We start from the raw sequence: 24,230 nt of genomic DNA on the forward strand, positions 1-24,230 counted from the left end.
GCCTCACCTACCTCACAGGGTGTCTGTTGTGGGGAGAGGAAAGGGAAGGCGAAGATAAGCAGCTTTGAGACTCCTTCTGGTAGAGAAAAGCAGCATAAAAAAAACCCTCTTGTTGGCACTTGTAGAGTGCATTTCATGTAGTAATAAGCAATGATTTATTTAGCTATTTATATCCCACTTTTCTTCTCAATGGCAACCCAAAGCATCTTACAACATATTCCTTTTCTCCATTTTATAACAGAGAATGACTAGCAATGTCACCCAATGATCTTCCATGGGAAAAATTGAGACAATGAACCTCGTGTTGTGCTAACACCGTAATGTCACTTCCAGTACAAACTGCCTGCCTGCCTGCCTGCCTGCCTGCCTGCCTGCCTGCCTGCCTCTCTCTCTCTCTCTCTCTCTCTCTCTCTCTCTCTCTCTCTCTCTCTCTCTATCTATCTATCTATCTATCTATCTATCTATCTATCTATCTATCTATCTATCTATCTATCTATCTATCTATCTATCTATCTATGCAATTGGAACATGTGGTTTTCCATGGTTTGTGAAAACAGTGGACATATGCAGAAATTGGGATGGTTGAGAGGTAAGATATCCATACAATGAATGGATGTCATGGAGCATGCCATTATTAAAACACATTTAACAAATCTTTTTGACACCTACCTAACTGCTTACACTTTAAAGTCATTAAGCAATTATTGCAGTTCATCCAGGCAATACTTTCACTTACAAGTTCCTTTTCTAAAGCAATTTTTTATTTTAAAAAATCGTATTCTTTCGTACCACAAAGCCTATCTATTTATTCAGGAAATGAAGATAAATTAGAGGAAATGGAATGAGTGCCTGACAAGAACATTACCAAATACTCTCACTTCTGCTTGTGCTAAGAGCTAAAACATAATGTTTAGGAAATTAGACAACAAGAAGCATTTGCTACAATAGCTATAATGCATCATTTTACATTATGTAAAAATGGCTGTATCCATGTAACCATTTTGCAAAGAGGTGTTTTACTATTCTCTTCAAGTTTAACAAATAGCAAGCAATTTACCTAATCTCTAGTTTCAAAATGATTAGAGTGAAGAATATTGTCCTGTACAGAGTCTTTAAATGTAATAAAATAATAAAAAACAATCTCCTTATTCTTGTTGTATGAAGGTATTCTGTATTTTAATTTAAGGAAATTTTCTCCCTAAGTGCTTCACAGTTCCCCCCTAATATAATGCAATTGTTTCTGCCAATCTATCATTTTTCCCCCTTCTGGATGGAAGAAAGTGAAAAGTGATGCATCAGAACAGATCTGGCCATGAATTCGGCAAGACTTCCATGGCATACAAGCCAGCTGAACCATGCTATCAATGGAGGAATGATGGAATTCAAGTGAATACTCAAATACTAACCAAGGCCAACCCTGCTTAACTTCCAAAATCTGATGAGATTAGATTGCCAGCTCTGGGCTGGATGACTCAGTCTTGTGCCCTTGGTCTTGTGAATTATACCATGAAAGAACTTGTACCTTCCCTTTACTTTGCTTGCCTTTCTGTTGGAAATTATCCTTACTTCCTGAATTAGTATTTTCAATACAAATTTTCTTCTAATGCTGCTGTGCTACACCTGGACTCTCAAATTATTCATCTGTGCCAGTACTGGTTTGCTTTATTAACAGAGTTACAGCACATAACTAGAGAATCTTAAAATAACCTTTAAAGACTTAAATAAAGCCATACAAATTTAAAATCATGATATTTGTATAGATGTACAATCTTAACAGGACCTGAAGGGGACTGTATTATTCTATAATAATTGCCATCAATTCAATCTATTTTCCTGATACACTAGGGAAGTCATTCAGGCAATGTCTGCAGGAAAACTAGTTTCAGCTAACATTTCAGGCTTCCCAATGAAATTGCTATCTATGAATACATCAGCAATGATATTTCTGTTTCAGTAATGGGTTACCATATTAAATCTTAAATTGATTAGTAAACATGGTCTTGATAAATGAGCATGCTAATTTCAATTATCATGAATCAACTGTAGTTGCTGTATGTCTTAAATCTAAAAAGAAGATTCTACTTTCACAATCAAAATTAATTCACACAGTCATTTGGATGCAGTGAAAGATTAGATGGAAAGAAGTGGTGGGTGGATCACCAAAGAAAATTAGCCAGCCATCAGGAACACATTACTGAAGGTTACAGGATCCTTAAAGAATCCTGGGATGTGAATATGCATATTGACCAAAACATCAAAGCACAGAAATACTCACCTAAGGCAGTACTGTCTTGCTGTCCAAATGCAAAGTATGTTCTGGTAGCCTTTATCTGTAGGACCGTTTATGCACTGGAAGTTTCATGCCAGGCTGCAGGCTGGAGTTTTAGTCGTGGCAGGTTGCCCCACCTCTTCCTGCACCCACACGGGAGAGCATTTGGCCCAGTGCACCTTATCCGCTCCCGATTTCTGCCCCTGCATGGGAGCTGGGGCAGCGAAGTTCCCAGTGCGTAAATGGTTTAGGCGAAGGCTGAAAAGGAGGAGGATGACAACATGGCAGGAATAATGCCAAAGAAGAGGAACTCAGAGCATCCCTGAAGATAGCCCTACTAGTTTTGGATATGGTGTTGGACACTGGATATGCTTCTGCCCCTAGCATCCACAGCAGATAGTCTAGTAACTACTTTACACTTACAGTACATTCTTATTGAAATACTTCAGTGGCCTTAAAAGAGTGTGCCCTTTTTTAGGATTACAATGCAAGTTAGCTTCAATTTACCCCATAAGTAGGCCTTCTATTCATCAGACCCAAGCCCCAATTTTCTTATTGAGAAACCGAAGGAAAAAAGCCTTTACATGGTGATGCTCTTGAAATTTACTCTAGATTCTCACAGACACTAAGGGAGGCAGCCTAGACCGATTATGCATGGGGCGGAAAGGCCAAGTTTCTAGATGTTTAGATGCCTCCATTGCTCCTGCTATAGGGGTCCCAGAGCGGTGGCAGTGGTGGCCAGAGTGGCAGCGGCATGGCACTGGCCTCTTTTGCGCCACCTCAGAGCTTACTGAAGCGGCGCAGAGGAGGCCAGCGCCATGCTGCCACCATATCACTCACAATCTACATTGGTGAAGCAGCCTCACCTAACATTCTGCCCTACTCACAAGCTGAAGCCAGTAAAACTATGAAACACAATGTCTGACATCTACCCATCTCCAGAGCCACCATAAAAGCATTCTGAAGGCTAAAGGGGAGATGAGTTAGAGCTGATGTTATCTAGAGAATGAGGGCATAGTCATTCACAGTCCAATGTTGTTCAAGGCTTCTAGGTGAACAATGGGTCTCTCTTTCTATCCCTTCTACCAGGTCTTCCTTCTGGCTGATACGGCAGGCCCTATCAACTCCTGCCTCTGATCTCAGCCTTGGATTTAAAAAGAAGAAGAAGGTTGGTTCTTATATGCCGCTTTTCTTTACCCAAAGGAGGCTCAAAGCAGCTTACAATTGCCTTCCCTTTCCTCTCCCCACAACAGACACCCTGTGGGGTGGGTGAGGCTGAGAGAGCCCTGATATTACTGCTTGGTCAGAACAGTTTTATCAGTGCCGTGGCGAGCCCAAGGTCACCCAGCTGGCTGCATGTGGGGTAGTGCAGGATCGAACCAGGCACGCCAGATTAGAAGTCCACACTCCTTAATCACTACACCAAACTGGCTCTGAATAGTAGAATCATGGGGTTGGAAGGGATCTTCAGGGTCATCTAATCCAACCCCCTGCAGAATGCAGGAAATTCACAAGAAGTTCCTTGCCTGGAAAATGTGCGAGATGGGTGGAATGAGCAGACAATCAGCAACACATCCATACACACAACTGTACTGCATTCAAAATGTCGCAAAATACTAACAAGACCTCCTCTCTCTCTTTCTCTCTCTGGCCACAGCTTTGGATTTTAAAGAACTTTCTCACATGATTATGCTATATTTCACTGCCCTGATGCCTTGTTAGCATATTTTTAAACTGCAGATACTAATAAAATTTAATGTTCTAAAGACAACTAAAAGATAGAATTACAAACTCTGATTAAAAACACAAACACACACCTGTGTACATCACTGACAGTATAGCGAATATCAAGGCAGTCAGGAGGTTTGAAGGAATCTGGTATAAAGTTTCTGAAATATCACTATTTTGCAGGAATATGTTTTGGGATGAATACTGGGAAAATGAATATATTACAAACTGAAGCATTTATATTTATATTTTGACACCATGTTTGACAATTACAGTGGAGATTAATGTTAGGGTTTAGAATTAGTGCAGGGATTTTTTGCCATAGTCCTATTTAAACTTCTAGGAAAACAATAGATAAGCAGGCTTAAATTCTATAAAAGGAAAGAAATGCAACTATCAAAGCAAGCTGGCCAGGCTGTAACAATGAAAGACTTTAGATGATCATTCAGACTGTCAAGGCATAAAACAATGAGACAAACTGATTTCATAGCCATGAACTTAAACAATACACAAGGCTCTTGGGGCAGAATTACATGTGGATAGAATAGAAGCCTCATCTTGTTCCTTTATCCCTAGCTTAGTGACTATCCCAGGCTGGAAACCTCTTCCCGTGAGTTCACTCATTCATACATGCAAGCCCTTCTGCAGGATTGTTTCAAAGGTTTTTATCACCCCAAGGGTGGCACATTTCCCTCTCCTTTGAAATTAGTTCATAAATAATACAACATGGATTCATAATTTCTTTTCCTTGAACATATTTTTTTGCTTTAACATTAAATATACTGTCTTAGATAGAATCATAGAATCATAGAGTTGGAAGGGTCCATACAAGACATCTAGTCCAACCCCTTGCTCAACGCAGGACCAGCCAAAAGCTTCCATGATAAGTATCTGTCCAGCTGCTGCTTAAAGACTGCCAGTGAGGGGGATCTGACTACCTTCTTGGGCAGCAGATTCCACTGCTGGACTACTCTGACTGTGAATCCCTCCTCCCCCGATATCTAGCTGGTACTGATCTACTGTGTGCCAACAGGAACCAATTGCTGCTCTCATCTAAGTGACAACCTTTCAGATACTTAAAGATAGCAATCATGCCCCCTCTCAACTCCTTCTTCCAAAGTCTGAACATTCCCAAGTCCCTCAATCTGTCCTCATAGGCTTTGGTCCCCACACCCCGGATCATCCTCGTCACTCTCCTCTGAACCCTTGCAATTTTATCCACGTCCTTTTTGAAGTGAGGCCTCCAGAACTGCACACAGTACTCCAAGTGCAGTTTGACCTATGCAGTATATAATGGGTTTATGATGTCTTGTGATTTTGATGTGATGTTTGCCTTCTGTGGTTCCAAGGATTTCTGCACACAAAGTAAGACTTTCTTGCCTTCCTGTTCCTATGGCAGCCCCAAATAACCCTACATTCATGATTCTGAGTTACGATAGTATCATCTCGAAGGCCTAACACTAGAAGAGTATATATACCTCTTGAGAATTACTGTTATTTATTAAAGGGTTCTTTTCGGGGGGGGGGATTGAAGTTATTTTTAAAATGGGCTTTGAAAGGGGTGGCAGGCAGGAGGGCATGAGAGGGTGGCCGCGGCTCCCTTGGATCTGCAAAATGGGCTAAAGGGAGTGGTAAGCCCCCCCCCGCCAGTGGTGACAGGACTTTGTGGCCTGCAGGAAGGCTGCAAACTCCCCCCTCCCCGGCTACCTCCCAGCAGGAGCGTACTTGCAGGGCACAAAGCCCTGTCACTTCCTCTCTCCTCCTAGGTGACAATGGAGTCTGCAGCCATAAGGCTTCTAGCAGGCAAGAAGAGAGGGTGGAAGCTGGAGGGGGTATACTTGGATGGACAGGGCCCTGGACAGTTTCCTCCCCAGGAGGCTGTTTCCCAGATATATAAGGGAGAGAAATAGTGTTAAGGATGGATGTTAATCTTTACGATTGAGAATGTGTATGAGCATGACAGAGTTGCCTCACTTCCTAAAGTCATCTATTTTCCATAGATTTTGTGTTCCCTGCTACTGACTGGCTTGCAGTTATACTCAGCTATTTGCAGTTCTTGCTTTCTGCTTGTAAACATACAGCTTGGGGCATCCATTCAGGCAGCAGACTCTTTGCCTTTTAAGAGTTGGCAGCCTTGTGACATTTCCAGGCCTCATCTCATGAGGCTTTGAGATACCACAGAGAGGAAAGGATGTGTTATCCAATGGACAGAGAGGGGATCTGATGAGACCCAAGAGGCATGTGCATGTCTGAAGTGCCACCATCATTTTATCTCAGTCTCACCAGCAGCTTGCCCAGTATAAATGGGGGGATGGTGGTAGAGGGAATAGGCAGACACAGCAGCTGTCACTGTCCCTACCACTTTACAGTCATCAAAGTGAAAACAATGTGGTAGAACCAGCCATCATTCATGGAGACTTCTTTCAGCAAAAGGAGCCTTCTTCCAACTTAAGTGGCTCTTACTCCAACTGAAGGCTCACTTCATTGGGAAGAAGGCCCCCTAGGTTGGAGAAAGGCTTCAAACCTGAGCTAAAATAAAAGGTGGGACACAAATATTTGAATAACTAAATCAGTGGAGTGGTAGGAGAGGTAGGATCCTACCCCAGTAAATATTCCATATTTACCTAGTTGATTTTTTTAATATATTTTAAAAATTGTTAAGGATTTATGGAGTGGCATGCCTGTATATGGTCATGTCAACCCATCCCCCTTCCCAAACTGACCAATGATAGACCTGGAGGTGGTGAGAAGGGAAGAGCCCCCAGGTGGGCATGTACCCAACTGTGCTTCCCAACCATATTCTGCATGGTTGTGCCACTACTGGGGTTTCTCAAAGCCTGAAGAATGTTTCAGGAGTTTCTCATTGGTAAAAAAAGGCTGACAGAGAAGAAACAAACTATTAGCACTTTTAAGTCTATTAGCACTTTTAAGAACAATAATGTTTAATTCTGAGTGTAAGCATTCACACATCTTCAGAGACATTGACTAGATTTCCTCAAGCCTTATATGGGGGAGGGAGGTTAGTTGCCAGGGATGGCTAGTTAGAGTCAAGATACGCAAGTAACTGAGCAATGAATATAGTATATAGTAAGACTGGATTAAAGAAGTTGGTAAGACCTATGAATACCAGCATATTAGCATACAGATAATAAAAGAGTTATGAGAACTAAGTTTGAGTTCACTGACACCCTTAAGACCAAAAAAGTTTAATTCTGGATATAAGCAATAACCGAGTGACTTAGCATGTGTGGTGAGATAAGATCCTGATATTTCTGTTAAGCCCTGGGGATTCCAGTGTCCTGAGTGCTGAAAGGAAGACAGTGTTGCATGTAAGCCATAGACACCCTTTAAAAATATTATACACATTGAAAAAATAACTGGACATAACTATAACATGTATAAGAATATCACCCCTGCCCCCTTTTATGGCATATCTGGAAGAAAACCTAGTAATTAATGTATTTTTTAAACATTTCCTTGCAAAAGCATTTTTATAATGTGATACTCAGCTCACGTTACAGTTTATATGAACTATTAATTATTGTAGCCTTACTCATTAATTTATAGTATTCAGCCTCTCAATAATAACTTGTTTGTATAGGCAGTTTCTTTTTCCTCATCCTCTGTATTAATTGTCCTATTAGAATAGGCTCTGCTATACTTTGTTCAAGCACTATTCAAGTTAAAGATCTTCTTATACCACAGGTGAGCTTTCTATCCCCAGAGTGACTCTGAACACTATTTTCTTTCTTTTACTGAGTGATTCCTAAAACAACTTTTCTTTTGAAAACTATTAATCAGGGTAACAGTATTTAAGGATTAGAAATAATAGACCAATGATGTTGCCTTACTCATAATAGAAAAGAATGGTAGAAAAGCTAGATTTCATATACATTTTCCTTCTGAGGCTGTTTAATTGTGTTATCTAATGCATGCAAAGAGCCTCTTGTGGCGCAGAGTGGTAAGGCAGCCGTCTGACAGCTTTGCCCATGAGGCTGGGAGTTCAATCCCAGCAGCCGGCTCAAGGTTGACTCAGCCTTCCATCTTTCCGAGGTCTGCCAAGAAAACGCTAGAGGGCGTCACCCCAAGGGTCAGACATGACTCGGTGCTTGCACAGGGGATACCTTTACCTTTACCTTTAATGCATGCAAATCAGCTACTGTTTTTTAAGTATTTATATTATGCATTTACATGTATGTCCAAATTTCCGCCTACCGCTGAATCCTGATATATAATACCAATCTACTGAAACCAAACATTAATTATAAAAATACAAACACATTCAAATTCATTCAGTTTTTTACCGTTAGCCATATAAAATGTGATCACAAAAGAAAAAAAGCACAGAGGTGAAAACCCTTGTTTTAAAAATGAAAAGCTCATGTTTTTTGAAAAGTTCATGTTTTTAAAATGGCTGCACAAAGTCAGAGCAGAAAACTAACTGCATACATTTTTAAAACATGAGCATTTCAAAAGCAAAAAATGTGAACTCAATCAGCATGAATTGCAGAACTCCAAAAATAGTGCCCAAACCTTAAGACCTCCAAAGTGAACTTATGACTGTACTGAAAGTCAGGGCAGAAAAATGATGTTCAGATTGCCTTCATGTCAATTCTATGAGGGGAAAAAATAGTGTCCAACCCATGACCAAACTTGGGGCCTTATTTTCTTCAGCCTAATGCCCTCCAAAGTGAGTTATTGACTGTACTGAAAGTCAGAGCCAAAATGTCCTTCAGAATGCCTTCATGTCAATTCTGCGAGGAAAAAAAATAGTGCCCAACCCAGAGACTTTCTGTTCTTCAATCTAATGCTTTCCAAAGAGAGCTATTTACTGAAAGCCAAGGCAGAAAAACACTGTTTAAAGCTTTCCTTGATTTATTTTTAAACCAGGGATCTGAGTCTTGCAAATGATTCCCTTTCTTTAAAAATGAAATTGACATGATGGGAAAACTAACCAATGAAGGAGGGAGAACCTTCTTTCTCAACAGAGGGTACATGTCTGTTTAAACTTTAAACAGCATACACACAAACTCCATAAAAAACTTTCCCTGTTTTTGTCTAGTAAGGTTGCAGTGCATCACTAGACTGATTCCCTTTCTTTAAAAAAAATGAAATTGACAAGAGGGGAAAAGTAAGCAATGAAGAGGAGGGAGAACTTTCTGCTAAGATGGCTACCAGATAGAAAACACAGCTTGAATCTCTTCTTATAATTTCAAAAATCACGCCCAGTGTAAAAATGACGAATAAGGAGAGACCATCCATAATGTGGGCGATGGAGGAGTGGCCTCCTGGGGTGGTCAAAAGCGTGGGGGAGAATATCCAATTGAATCATTATACTTGTGAATTATTTTTGCCTTGGGAGCAAAGAAAGGGGGAAAACCACAGCAGTAGTATTTTTTAACAAAATGGAGATACAGCGAACAGAAAACTAAGTGTTGAAAGGAGCAAAATCCATACAGAAGGAAAAAGAAAGTTAACTTGCAGGAGAAAAAAATACATCCGGTGGGAATGCATGTTAAAAGTGAAAGAAAACACCAGCGCATAAAAGGCCAATGACAACACCCTAGGAACTCTCTGTCACTTTTACCAAATCCACATATGTTTTGCAAGACTTAATTGTGACAACAGATTATAACCAGGTGAATGTCCCGGGCCCTGGGGACATTCACCTGGCCTCATCCTTGGCCAGGGTCTTTTCAGTCCTGGCCTCAACCTGGTGGAATGAGCTCCTGGAAGAGCTGAGGAGTTGTCAGCTTTCTGCAGGGCCTGCAAGATGGAGCTCTTCCTCCAGGTGTATGGTTGAGGCCAGGGTGGGAGTCCTGATTTCCACCTGAGGATCCCCCAACCCAAGCATCAGCCAGATATGGCACCTCACTCCCATTGGAAGAAGACTTGGCCTCCGTCTGGATGAGGAAAGAAGGAATTCGGGGTAATTAGAAGGAGTTGGTTCTTATATGCCGCTTTTCTCTACCCGAAGGAGGCTCAAAGTGGCTTACAGTCACCTTCCCTTTCCTCTCCCCACAACAGACACCCTGTGAGGTGGGTGAGGCTGAGAGAGCCCTGATATCATTGCTCAATCAGAACAGTTTTATCAGTGCCGTAGCAAGCCCAAGGTCACCCAGCTGGCTGCATGTGGGGTAGTGCAGAATCGAACCCGGCATGCCAGATTAGAAGTCCACACTCCTAAACACTACACCAAACTGGCTAACATTCAATCGCCTGCCACTTTTGCTGTAAGGGACGATTTTGGGGGTTTTAAAGTTTTTATTGCTGTGAACCGCTGCGAAACCATTGGATGAGCGGCAGTATACAAATCAAAAAAATAAATAAATAAACCTTCAATGCTAAATTAAAATGAACCCTGAATTGTGAAAACAAAGCTTTTTCTGACATATGTGGGAATCACTAGATTTAGAGCTGCGCAAAACTGTAGAGTGGTAGCCCCTGGAAGTACATATTTAGAGGGTGGGCTCCAAATCAGATACCCGTACAGTAGAAAGACTAGTTGGAGCAGCACCTAACAGGTTTTTCTTTGCCTCCCAGCAAGCCTATTTTATACATGAGTGCATTCCTTACAATAATTTGACCTCTGAGGAAGGTCCCTCGGGGTCAAAATGCATTTGGTCCATTCTATGTTGGTCTATTCCATGTGTAGTTAGAAATGTGATGTTTTTAAATTATGATGACTATGTTTTTAATATGTCAAACTAGTGCACTTTATGTAATAAATATTGAAAAATTAAAAAATTATTCTTGTAGTTCAACTTTTGAGTTCCTAACTTGTGAAAAGAGCCTCTTGTGGCGCAGAGTGGTAAGGCAGCAGACATGCAGTCTGAAAGCTCTGCCCATGAGGCTGGGAGTTCAATCCCAGCAGCCGGCTCAAGGTTGACTCAGCCTTCCATCCTTCCGGGGTCGGTAAAATGAGTACCCAGCTTGCTGGGGGGTAAACGGTAATGACTGGGGAAGGCACTGGCAAACCACCCCGTATTGAGTCTGCCAAGAAAACCTAGAGGACATGACCCGGTGCTTGCACAGGGGATACCTTTACCTTTAACTTGTGAAAACATATGCCACAATAAATTTATCAAGTCTTTAAGGTACCACAAGATGTTATTAACATTCATAAAAACTATCTGAAAGCATTGCTGGATGTTTTAAATATGTTTTACAAGCATTTTATTAAGGTCAAGGAGAATCTAGGTGACCACCTCTTCCACTGTGCTCCCCACTGTCAGGTTATCCAACTCTGAATAGCAAACTTGTTTTGATTCAAAGTTTCTTTATTAGAAGTGAAAGTTACCCTACAACATCATAGTCAGGTCTGACTCAATAGACATGGGGTACAGATTATAGAGGTTTGCACTCCTGGGAACTAATAGATCAAATGGGTGATGTGACACAGGTGGTGAGAAGGAAGGGGAAGAGTGAAGGAATAGGGGGGCATATAACAGGCATAATATACAATAACTAGATTTAATACAAGAATAAGTAAACAGGGCATACATTAAAGTGTAAGGAAACCTACTACATCAATAGAACACATATCATGGCAGAAATACATGGGGGATCCCTTTGTGGGATCCAATTAATGCAGGAAGCTTCAAAGAGAAAACAAGCCAAGCAGCTGGGGCCTTTCTCCATGAGACCCAAAGACAGATACCATGGGAGGTTAGGTACTAATCAGGGAGGGCCATAACTCTCTAGAGCAGTTGACACAGCTAACCATAACAAACTAAATAACATAGGCATGTAGATGAAACAGAAACAAGATTCCAATCGCCTATTAGACCTTATCCAGACCCAGGGATCTCTAGGTGAGAACTGGAGATTCAACAGCTTTACAGATCAATGCTTCAATAGATGACAACATGATTTATACTATAAAAGCAGTTCCCCCCTCTGGGCAATTTACATAGCAAAGCCCCATAGGTACACAGGATAAAAGAGGTAGGGGAGGGGATGCTAGAAACACATACAGTAAAACCACAATCATTTGACAGAACCAACTTTGTTCGGATACTCACAGAGCATTAATATTGAGCAACCCAAACTTGTTCAGGATCCCTGGCCCCAAAGAGGTGGAATGCTCTGCCTAGTAAGATCGGGATCCCCTGGGACTTTATGCAGTTCTGGAGGACCTGCGAGACAGAGCTGTTCCACCTACAGTTGAGGCTAGGAAATAACACCAACAGATGCTGGCCTCCTTGCCTCAGAACTCATGCACTAACTCTCCCCTCCCCCAGCTCTGACTAACCCCTCAGTAAGGTTCTAAATTATTAAGAGGAGGCAGTTTTTAAATATTCTAGAATGTTTTAACAATCAAATCTTTATACAATTGTTTTAAAACCTGTTGTTACCTGCCCTGAGATGACCAGGGAAAGGCAGCTGGCAGTTGCAGGGTGCGCCGCGAGGCAGCGACCGTCCGGGCTGCATGGCAGCTAGGAAATGGCGGCAGGCGGCCGGAGGTAGGCAAGCTGGAAGGGGGGTGTTTCGGGAGGCGCTTTGCGGCTCCCGATTAGTGTGTCTGGCGGCAAGGGACCAATTGCGAGTCGCGCGCGAGGGCCCAATCGGCAGGCGCCTATGGGCACCCTTCCTCATCATGGACAGGGCCCACCCTCGGGGCCCTTAACCAATTATTTAATCCGCTCCGCTAGGAGCGAGTTAAAGATTACTGCCACTGATGAAGAGATAAAAAAGAGCTTTGCAGTGCTCTTTAATAGACTTTTTATATACTTGTCAGAATCTCTCAATTACTGCCATGATTTATATACTAACAGTGCAATTCGATGCAGAGTAACTGTGAATTAAGCCTTTTGAAATCAGTGCACTTAGACTGGTGACTATGCAGAGAATTGTATTGTCCACAACTGTTGACATTCACCTCATTGTGTAGAATTGTGCCAAACCACAGCATGTTTAAAATATAGTTATTTGTATTAGTACTAGTACTATGGAAAAATGAATAAGTCTGAACCACAGACAAAAAATTTGCAATAAGGAAAAAGTTGTAATATTTCATTTGTATCAATGTTCCGACATTTTAGAATGTCAGATCAAGAAGTAAAAATGATTAGTTTATAAACTAGCTTATGATAGTGGCATCCATCATGACTGTTTTGAATGGACAGAGACAGAGATATTTAGTGAATGCTGCATGCAATGCCCTAATTTTTAAAGGGAAAAAAGGCCTATGTCCAAGTAACAATTTTGGCTGATGTTTGATTAAAAACTAAGCAGCCCTTGTTTTACTCTTTCTTGCATTTATTCTGGAAGAATATAAAATAAATAAATGTACAACCAAAAATGAAAGCAATAAAGCAAGACTTTCCTGACATCAAGAGAAGTGTCATTTAAAATTGTACAACAACACTTATTTTAGATGCTCTGCAAGAAGCAGAAAAAAGTATCACCTGTAATTCAAAATGTAATATGCTGCAACTATGCAAGACAGCAGATAGGGGAGCAATTTTATTTGCAGAATATAAAGGTGGATTCTTTCATCTAACCAGAATATTCACAGAACATCTTTACAGTGCTCATTAGAATTATAACTGTAAACAAAGAAACTGCTCTCACAGAAATAGACAAATGTACAAGTAGCCACAGCTTCACACTTAGCAACAGCTGCAGGAAATACCATCATTGTGTCTTGGAAACTTGGATGGGCTAAGTTCTGCAGACAAATGTGCCTATAGTATGACATACAGACCCAGCTCAAATATCATGATTCAATTATTGAAGCAGTTCTTCCATGTGATGCTCCATCTACAGTCTAATTATTGTGAGAACTTGCTATTCACGTTAACTCACTATTAACTTGCATTTACCCTCTTAGGTCAATTCTGCATCAGTGGCGCTGGGCTGCTGCCAGTGCATTGCTGTGGAGCTGCATGCTCCACAGATTACTGTGTCCCCCCCAGGGGAAAGGTTCTGTCACACTGGGGGGCTGCAGGTATTTTTTATTTTGAAGGAAGGTGGGAGTTTACTGATTATAGTACAGTGTGGAACTGCAGTAAGATTAGATCAAAGAATGTTGGGAGAGTTGATGAATTATGCCTAAATATACTTGCACAAGAGAAAATCCAGCTGAGTGTAAGGGCTACTGTGTTGTATTCAGGGTTGCCAACCTCTAGGTGGGGTCTGGAGATCTCCTGCAATTATAACTGACCTGCAGACTACAGAGATCCCTCTTCCAACCACGAGTTATCTTGTGGTTTCTTTTCCTCCCCTCAGTCTTCCTCAAGTCTGCCTGTTAATACAGGTGTTGATGTCAGTTTTGGTGATGTGTCACTTCTGGAAGGCAGGGAGGTATGGCCAGCTGACATCACTTCCGGGGTTCCTTGAAACCTGAAGAATTATTTCAGGGGTTCCTCCACAGTCAAAAGGTTGAAAAAGGCTGGTCTAGGCTTTGGATCTGCTGCTGTGAGGTAAGTTTTGTGGTGCGCAAGTAGAATAGTCAGTGAGATAGAAATTATTTATTAATCATGAACAATATTTGTTTACAAGTAAGTTTCAAGGAACAGATCGGCAGCATAGGTCTCCAGATAGGCAAAAGAGAAACCTGGCTAAGACTTGGAGATTTGGAGAGCAAATTCTTTAATTCTTCCAAGCATAAACAGGCTTTCACCAATTAGCCACTGGGCTGGATCCTCACACACATTTACAGGATTCCATGCACACTAGATGGCACAAGGTCTGCTCATTGCCAGAGAGAGGCCTAATCATAGTATACTCTTTTCCAGTCCAGAAGTAGAGAGGAACCTCTTCGCCAAACTACCAAGGAGAGCTACCCTTCATTCTGTCTGCCCTTTTCCTGAGACACAACTGAGATCTCACTGCTCTGACTCTCAGGCAGAATTGATCTGCTCTTCTGCTGTGTTTCCCTCCAACATTTCACCTCCTTAATCAAAGGTTTTTGGATGCTGGAGCAGCACTCCTATAGGCACGAGTGGCTATTTTCCCCTTCAGGGACAGGACAGCCTTCAGTCTGTCACAGTTTCTACATAGTTTAAATGATGATGCTATGATTAAAGTAAGCTTGTCCAACATTATTGCCTTAAGCTTCAATCCGATATGCTGCTGACTCAAAGAAGATACCACAGCAGCCAAACAAGTTAAGCAGGAAATGTACCAGTACAGACCAGCATGGCACATAGCCCATGGATACTCGAGAAATAAAACAAGGCTTACTGGGGAAATCTAGGACTTGCTTCACCTGAGCTGCATTGAATTTTGTTACCATGTAGCTATTTATTTTTAAACCACTCAGGGAGCAGTATACATATTTGGTTAAGGGCTAAGTGGGCGGAGAGTGGGCAGGGCCAGTCCGATTGGGCCCTTACCAGGACAGACAAGATTTCTAGCCAGTCAGGTGAGGCCCAATTGGAAGGCGCAAAGCGCCTTCCGATTGTGCCCCCACCAATACAGGCCAGAGTTCTAGCCAGTCGGGCAGCGCAAAGCCAGTCAGGAGGCACATTCATTGGGCCGAAGTTCTTACAGGGCCCGCTCACCCAGGCGCAATCTGGAGACATCACTGCCAGTCTGCTCCTGACCACCAGAGAGAGAGAGGAGGTTTGTAGGGCTGCCAAGGGGGATGAGAACAGAGACTTTGACAGGCTGCGCCAGCCCTTTTCGCCCCAAGGGTGTCCTAACAATCATGTCCAGCTGTAAATTTCCTCAGAACCCTGACAGAGCTGGCAGGAGGCTAGTGAGTGCGCTCCCTCCCCCTCCTTTCAGACCTGCTGGGAAGGAACCTTTAACAGCCCCCGGCTGAGGGGAGGGAGGTATTTCCAAGAACAACGCAGGGGAGCCTGAGGGCATGGGTGAGGGCCTACCTTTTGAGGGGGGGCACTTTCCCCTTCTGCCAAACAGTTGGCTGACAGGGAGGCCACAGAAAAGCCCCTTCTCATTTAAAATACTGCTGTGGCTGGCCAAGCTGCTGGAGGGAAGAAACAGCCAAGCAACTCTCTGCGGATTTGAGACATACCACACAGGGCTGTTGTGCAGGTGAAACTGGAAGCTGTTGCAGAGGTTCTTTTGGCTCCTGTTTCACCTGCAAAACAGCCCTGTGCAGTAGGCCTCAAGTATTTCAACTCCACAACAACCTCCGTGGGAGACCTTAAATGTTTCTTCTCCTCAACCATGTCCAAACTCCATAGGAGCCCTTTCTGTTTGGGCAACTGATCTTTATACTCTGCAGATGAGCTGTAATTCCAGGAGCTCTCCAGGCCCCACCTGGAGGTTGGCTATCCCTGGGTTGGAGTTATTCCTGGAGGTTTGGAGGAGGGCCTTAAAATCATACAATGCTTCAGGGTCCGGCCTCCAAAGTAGCCAATTTTGCCTGCTATCATTATAGAGATGAGCAGCAATCTAGAGAGGATGGTAGAGGCTCACAGACTGTGGTTGGGGTGGAGTGGTTGCGGGTGTGTCCCTCCTGGGCTATGGGCTTTGGCCAGCCCTTACCAGCAACTGTTTGTATTTGGGGTGCAGGGAGACAGACAGACAGACAGACAGACCAATATCAATCCCGCGAGTCTGGAAAATTCAGGAAGATTTAAATAAAGAATATTTACAGCCTGAAACTGTAAATAGTGAACAAGTAAGTGGCTGGAGAGACATAGGAACTGCAGTGACTTTTTTCAAGCTTGGCCTGGTAAAATAAAACTGCTATGAACTCAAAGACACAAGTGTCCCAGAATTTCAAGTGTAGCTAGCTTTACAGGAAAGTAGATAGTGAGACTTTGGGAGACACTAGGTGATCCACTTTTATTAGGCAACAACTAGGTCTTGTAGACAACAACAGGGACTGCAGTTGCCAGCAGTCTCGGGCTTCAGAAAGGTAGACATCACCAGCCAAGCAACCAAGTGGATTCTGGGGCCACATGCATTCCTTTTGAAGGGATGCATGTGAGGGGATAGAGCTTTCCCTTCAGCCTAACTGCCTAGAGATGAGCTGTACTTCCAGGCGATTCTTGGACCCCACCTAGAGGCTGGCATCCCTAAATATCAGGGGGATACAATGCTACACAGTCACCCCTCCAAAGTAGTCATTTTTGCCTGCAGAGCTGGTCTGTATAGTCTGGAGATAAGCAGCAATTCCAGGCCCCACCTGGAGGTTGGCTGTCCCTGGCCTGAATATATACCTTGAGGTCTGAAAGTCGGGCCTCAAAAGTGTGTAATGCCCCCACAGCTACCTAGCACCCCCTGACCTATTTTAAGTCAAGAAAACATTGCAGAGAGGAGGTAAGATTGCCAGATTGGTGTAGATTCGTCTTCTGGAATTCCACACTACCTGGTGTGCATAAACTTGACTAAGGGCAAGACTGCTGTGCATAGAGGGACCTCTTCTTAGGGTTGCCATCATCCAAGCGAGGCTCTCTACCCCACCACCCTAATGGAGAGTCTGCTATGGGGAGAGGAAGGGAAGGCGATTTGAAACCGCTTAGAGTCACCTGAAGCCTGCTGGGTCACTGCGGCCCATTTCCAGTTCTTTCAGAACTCTCACAGCCCCACATCCCTCACAGGTTGTCTATTGTGGGGAGATGAAGGGAAAAGGTGTTTGCAAATCACTTTGAGACTCCTTTGTGTAGTAAACAGCAGGGTACAAAAATCCAGCTCTTCTTCTTCTAAGGAGCAACCATGAAAGAAGCATTTGGGCACATAATATTTTATCAACAGTAAAAATTGGAGACAGAAGAAGCGGGGTGGAAACCTGTGTACTGTAACTACCCCAGGTGTATTAGGGCAGGGGGACAAGAAAGGAAATGATGTTGAATGCAGAACTGGGAGGAATTGTTTGCCATGTAACCTCCCTCTAAGAAGAGTTTCCCCTTCACATATCTGAAGACATGGCTCTGAAAAGCTCATCTGTAACTACTATGCCACAATTCCCAAAGGTCAGTCCTCTCCCATACTCAATGGACATTCCAAACCACAGGTTCTTGACACCCATATCTCCACACCCATGCCCTCATTTGTGTCCATGCCACAATCTCCCATACAACACACACATTCAACCCCATGCCTTACAGACTGGACAACTCCTCCCCTTCCTCTTCCCAGTGCCAAGCTCTAGTGCCCGTTGTATTCCTGGATACAACAGGCTTTGCTTCTAGTATAAACAAAAATCACTGCACCTTATGCCTAATTTAAAACTCTGACAATAAGCTAACGAGCCATGTCTTTGGAGAGTGGCAGGATATAAAACAGAGGCTGGGTACCCATCTGATGGAGAGGCTGATTCTGTGAAGGTTCAAGAGTGTGGCTGGTTCCAGTGGATGAGCAATAGGGTTGTGAGTGTCCTTCATTGTGCAGGGGGTTGGTCTAGATGACCCAGGAGGTCCCTTCCAACTCTATTATTCTATGATTCTATGATTCTAACATAGGATAGTAATGCTGTAAACTGAAAATACCAGTGTTTCAAACTAAAAATCTGCAGTTGCTCCTGGTATTCCTCATACTGCTATAAATATATATTCTAAATGTAATCCACTAGTGTCCAAAATGTAGTCTTTAAGACATTAATTTTTAGTTCTTGTAGTCAAGGAGAAAATTTGGAAAACAGGAATTCTATGGCAAGGGAGCCAACAAGCTTAGTAAAGCTCAGCGCTTTACAGCTGTCTTTATCACCTTGTTTCCAGGCTCATTTATTGGGCAGAGGTAAGTGACAGACCCAATTTCCCCCTCTGCCAGTCCTTTTGTTTCACCAGCCTGCTAAGGTGGTAAAGATGGGTATGCATTTAGGCATTCCACCTGGCAAGTATTGCTTGATATTTCCTGATTTTGTGATTGCACTAGAAAATGGTGCAAATTATGTAATTTGTACATAATTTAACTGATGCATTCAAACTAATGATTCCACTTATATATTAATAGGTGAAGATCAAGGAGACCTACGTTTAATTAGGAAATATTTATAGACGCCCATGACAGAACAAAAGATGAAATGAAAAATTAAAACACAGTGTACATGTCTCACAATTCAACGACTAGCAGTTATGCTAATAAGAGATTTGCTAGAAATTTTCCTAAATTCATTTGTCATAGTAAAACAAAAACAAAAACAAAACTGAGAGTGGAAACTTAGCCAGAGAGGTGTGAAATATCACAGCAGCAAGAAATCTTGACTTTTAAGTTGTTTAGCATTTCCCCAATGTAACTACGCCAAATACCAGAGCTCAACAGTTCCTAGAGCTTTCAATTTTTTCTTTAAAAATTAAACTCTAAATCCCTTGAAGCCAAAGTATCTACCAATGGAAAAAATGAGTAAAATGTTCCTCCTCCCCCCCCCTTTTTAAATGATGCATCACTACAGATAGGGAGGCTGGTAAAATACAAGATGCCCATACAGTTTCTCTGGCTGCCTTTCAAAGACACTCCAGCATGCAAATGGTTTCCACCCTCATATCTGACACATGCTTTAATAATATGAGCCAGCAATTAATAATAATATTAATCAGATATAGTTGATCTTCAGTGTAAGAGGTAGTCACTTAAAACAAAAATTTTAATATGCTGGCTGTATATAATATAATAATTTTTCCCAACATTTTAGGAAAAGTCAATTAGAAATTAGCCTAGCACACACACAATGTGGGAGCAATGCATTCTTATAAATATCTTAAAACATATGTTACTACTTGTAGTTTAAGTTTTTTAAAAGTGATAATTTTCTTGGTGCAATAAAATTAATCATTTCAAGCAAGATGTTTCAAAATCGTGGAATTGTATATTCACCGGAAAACAGGATCAAATACTATGAAGGAATTTCAGAGTTATAAAAATACTAGCTTGCAAACCCGCTGCACTCAGGGATACAAAGGGTGCTAGTGGGCCAGGGGAGGGGAGACGTCAAGGGGAGGCAGTGACCAGTCCACCCTCCCTCCCTGCCACCCAAAAGAAGGGTCTCATCTCTCACTATGAGCCCCCAAAGCGGCACCAAAGTTTGCGGTAGAGCTTGGGGGGAGGCGGCAGGCAGCCTGCTCTCCGTCCCCACCACCCAGAAGAGGGCCTGCACTTCTCACCATGAGCCCCAGCTCCACTGAGAGTCTCAGTGGGCTTGAGGGAGGGTTGAGGCAGCGGGCAGTAGGCACTCCCTTACCACCCAGCCGCAGAAAGCCAGCACCCCTCAGCACCAGCCCCAAGACCCCCAGCAAGGGCCACCGAGGAGGCAGCAGGGCTTGAAGGAGCAGGTGGAGGCAGCGGCCAGCCCCGTCTCCCCCCCCAATAGGGCTGCCCCCTAGGCCACCCACCTCCTCCTATAGCAGCAGGCAGGAGCACACTGGCATCTATTGTGCCAGAGTGCCCACCAGTGGGTTGGTGGGGGCGGGCGCAACCAATCTGCAGCCCAATCAGGACGTGTGCAGTGTTTCCTGATTGGGACATGGACTGGAAGTGAAGTCCAGGCAGGGTCAGACAGGGGCTGCCTATTCTGGCCTTTCCTTTTATTTAAGGAGCAACAGCGGTTAAGGATAGCTTGAATACACTGCCTGAGATCTGTGAGGGTCTGCAAAATTAGCTGTTGCCCTGTAGTGATTTTGTAATTGTTTGAAAATTTGAAAACATTTTTTAAGTCATTGAAAAAATGTACTCAACACATAAAGTTAACTTTTCAACTTTTCCTAAAAGGCAAAAGGGGCCAAGTGCACCTCTCTGGGGAGGTTGTTACAAATTTGGGGGTTTCCAAGGAAAAGGCCCAGTCTCAAGCACCCAGCAAACAAGCTGCTTTTAATTGAACTGAATTGCTCATTCCTACTTCTCCTCACATGATGAGGGATGGGAGTTATGGCCTAGGATCACTGTATGGGTAGTCCATAAACACCTAGTTTCTTTAAATGAAACAAAATCCTCTGAGCCAGATGCATTGCATCAAAGGGTACTAAAAGAACTTATAATACAATTTCTGAGACTCTGTCCATTATTTTTGACAATTCTTCGAGAACAGGTGAAGTGCCAGAAGATTAGAGGTGGGAAAATGTTGTCCCCATCTTCAAGAAGGGGGGGGAGGATCTGGGTAACTACTGACCCGTCAGCTTGATGTCTATCCTACAAAATCCTACAACAAATCTTAAACAGTTGGTTCTTGAGCAGCTAGAGCAGATGGCTATAATTACTATGAGTTAGCATAGTATAGTGAGAGCCAGGATGGTGAAGTGGTTAAGAGTGGCAACCTGTAATATGGAGAACTAATTTTGATTCCTCACTCCTACAAATGAAGCCAGCTGGGTGACCTTGAGTCAGTCACAATTTTCTTAGAGCTCTCTTAGCCCCACCTACCTCGCAGGGTTTCAGTTGTGAAGAGAGGAAGGCAAGCTGATTATAATCCATTTGGAGACTCTTTTAGGTAGTGAATTGCAGGTTATAAAGCCAATTCTTCTTAGTTTTAAGAAAATTCAGATAATCTAATTAAAATATTGGAAAATGAATTGACTTTCTAATAATAAAAGTTATTGGAGATAATTCAAATGGTGCTATAAATGTCATACTATAATGTATTTATTTTATGTAACTTATACTATCTTGGCAATTTTTTTCAATTAGATAATTAGAGGGCTTGCATATTTTGTTTGCTGCTGTCAAGAATGAGAACAAGATTCACCAGCTATAGCCAAAAATCAACAGGAGAGATTTTTTGTGCAATGCTTTAAAATACAGAAGCCAGCAGTAAAGGTGCCAGAGAAATAATGTAATCTTAATGCTGAAAGAAAACAAAATTAAAAGTTGTTCTAATAAATGAAGCCAGAAACTAGTCCCATGCTGTTTTACCAGGCCAAAAATACCGTAGTGAAAATTATGTATTTCAAAACACTATATTTCTGCCATATGAAACATTAATTATAGTAATATTTAAGTGTTAAGAGTGGGGATTCTCAAACTTTAGCAGCCTGAAGAGATCTATTTCAGTTAAAACAAAATAGTGGATCCTGCTCCTGTATCAGCATTCATCATATATTAGAAAGCTCCACCTACCTCACAGAGTGTCTGTTGCAGTGGGGAGGAAGTGAACGCAGTTGTAAACAACTTTGAGTGTCCTTTGAGTGTCCTTAGCAGGGTATACAAAACAACTCTTCTTCTTTCAAAGCACATGAGTCAAACTTCAGTTGAAGGATGGAGATCTCTCAGAATTACAATTGATCTCCTGGCTAAAGAAAAGAGATCAGTTCCCCTGAAGGAAAGTGCTGCTTTGAAGGATGTTCTCTGTGGCCCATTCTTTAAGGCGGCATCTACTCCGGGCTCCTGACACTGCATTGCTATGGAGCTTTATGCTCCTCAGTTTTATTTCAGCGGGACACATGGTATTCCATTGAAATGTATCCCTGTGGGAAACACAGTGGTGGCAAAATGGTTCCGACATGCCAGGGGAAGCACGGGTGGGGTTTATTTTGCAGGAAGGTGGGATTGCATAGAACCCAATCCCACTTTCCTGCGCAATAAAAAACAATGCCCTGGTCTGCCTCACAGTGTAATGAAGCGCCACAAAGCTGACCAGGGCATTTCTTGTCTCCCATAGGGCAGGGATGAGCTGGGCCTGGAAGGCTCGACTTTTCCCTGTCCACATAGGCCTGCTGCGGAACAGGCCCTGTTCACCCCTACAGTAGGATAAAGGACCACAGATTTTCCTGTGTTCCCTTAGCCTGAGCCAACTGAGTGCAACAGCAACAAGCCTTTAATAGCATATAAAAGTACAATATTTGAAGGGAAAGTGCAAAAGGATCCACTGCTAGTGAGAACAAAGGCAAAGATCATGCTTTAGACATAATACATTCACGATTTATCATGGCAAGATGTAAAAACTTTGCTACTGGTTCAATTATATCAGGGTTCTGGGATGTCAAAAGAAACTGAGTCTTTCGTTCATCCGAATGCAGTTCTCTTTTATACAGCAGTGAGTTAACAAATTTGGCTTGGATCGAAGAATAAAATGGACAATGGAAGAAAACGTGTGTAATTGATTCTATTCAGCATTGTCCACATGGGCACAACCTAGCTGAATACGGGATCTGTTGAAATCTCCCATATAGAACAACAGAAGGTAGAGCATTAGTTCTAGCTAACATGAATGCTCTACGTTGTTGTGGGATGATTAGATGGTAGAAGTACGCAGCTAGGGGCTGAGAGCTTGGTGAGATCCCCAAGCTCAATGGCGAGCAAACGTTTCTAGCTTTACAGCTAAGTTCCTGCAGTTCTATGTCTCATAGTCTGCGTTTAATTAAATTAAATGCAGTCTTTTCAGATATCAGATACAAGGAGTCTAAAGATATCCCTATAGATCTAATTTTTCCCTCAATGTGTCCTAACCAAATAGATGACTCATGTTCAGATAGCATGAGGGAAATTAGACTATTGGGGTCAGATCTAAAATGAATGTGAAGACAGAACTTGATTGTTAACAACCATGCTCTGGTTTCCAATAGTCTTTGGCTGGTTTCTAGACATAGGACTGCGTAAGAGACACAGTTCGGGGTCCCAAGGATTTTACGAAGGAAGATAGATTGGAGACTTTCGACTGCTTGGTTAAAAGCGTTGATCCAAATAGGGATGCCATAGAACAGTTGGGCACTTAGTTTCCCATTGAATACTTTGAGGGCTGCTGGCACGTACTGGTTACCACTGGTGTAGAAGAAACGTGTAATTGCCAGGGCACTAGTTTTTGCAGATGTGATTGCATATTTCCTCTGTGTAGCCCAATTTGCATTATGGTGAAAAAATATTCCCAGGTATTTGAAGCTTTTAACTTGTTCAATGTTGTTACCTCTTACATTCCATATAAGAGGCTTCCAAGGCTTTCCAAAAACCACAATTTTTGATTTCTCAAAGTTCAGAGCAAGTTTGTTTACTTCACAGAAGTCCAGGAATTGAACCAGTAAGCATTTTAAGCCAATTTGTGAATGGGACAGCACTACCGCATCATCTGCGTATAAAAGCAGTGGGATGTGAAGAGAACCAATTTTGGGGCTATGGCCAGAATTGGGGGATAAGGATGGAGCAAGATCATTTATAAAAAAGTTAAATAGGAGGGGAGCCAAAATACATCCTTGTTTTACCCTTTTGTTGATTGGTATTTTATGAGTAAGACTCCCAAGGGGGTGAGTTTGCCTTGGCAACAGGTAGAGGAATAGAGTTTCCTTATAAGAAATAGGAGCCTTTTATCTATCTTCATCTTTAACAGCTTATCCCAGAGAAGATCTCTAGGGATAGAATCAAAGGCCCCCTTAAGGTCCAGAAAAGCTGCAAA

At 42.5% G+C, this 24,230-nt stretch overlaps 1 protein-coding gene and 1 long non-coding RNA gene across 10 annotated transcripts in view; one reads left to right on the forward strand and one right to left on the reverse strand.

Moving 5' to 3' along the window:
• The window catches only part of LOC143822100 (uncharacterized), a 210,277-nt gene that overhangs the window by 119,913 nt on the left and 66,134 nt on the right, over nucleotides 1-24,230 (forward strand). The window contains exon 4 of one of the 8 annotated variants that reach the window (XR_013226042.1): nucleotides 3,359-3,437. The exons of the other annotated variants lie outside the window; for them this stretch is intronic. This is a non-coding gene — a long non-coding RNA (uncharacterized LOC143822100). The remainder of the gene's footprint in view (nucleotides 1-3,358; nucleotides 3,438-24,230) is intronic. 8 annotated transcript variants of the gene reach the window in all.
• KCNQ5 (potassium voltage-gated channel subfamily Q member 5) overlaps nucleotides 1-24,230 on the reverse strand; it is a 380,258-nt gene that overhangs the window by 116,966 nt on the left and 239,062 nt on the right. The window lies entirely within an intron of this gene.

Source organism: Paroedura picta, chromosome 1 (assembly GCF_049243985.1).
Source record: "Paroedura picta isolate Pp20150507F chromosome 1, Ppicta_v3.0, whole genome shotgun sequence".
Lineage (NCBI taxonomy): Eukaryota > Metazoa > Chordata > Lepidosauria > Squamata > Gekkonidae > Paroedura > Paroedura picta.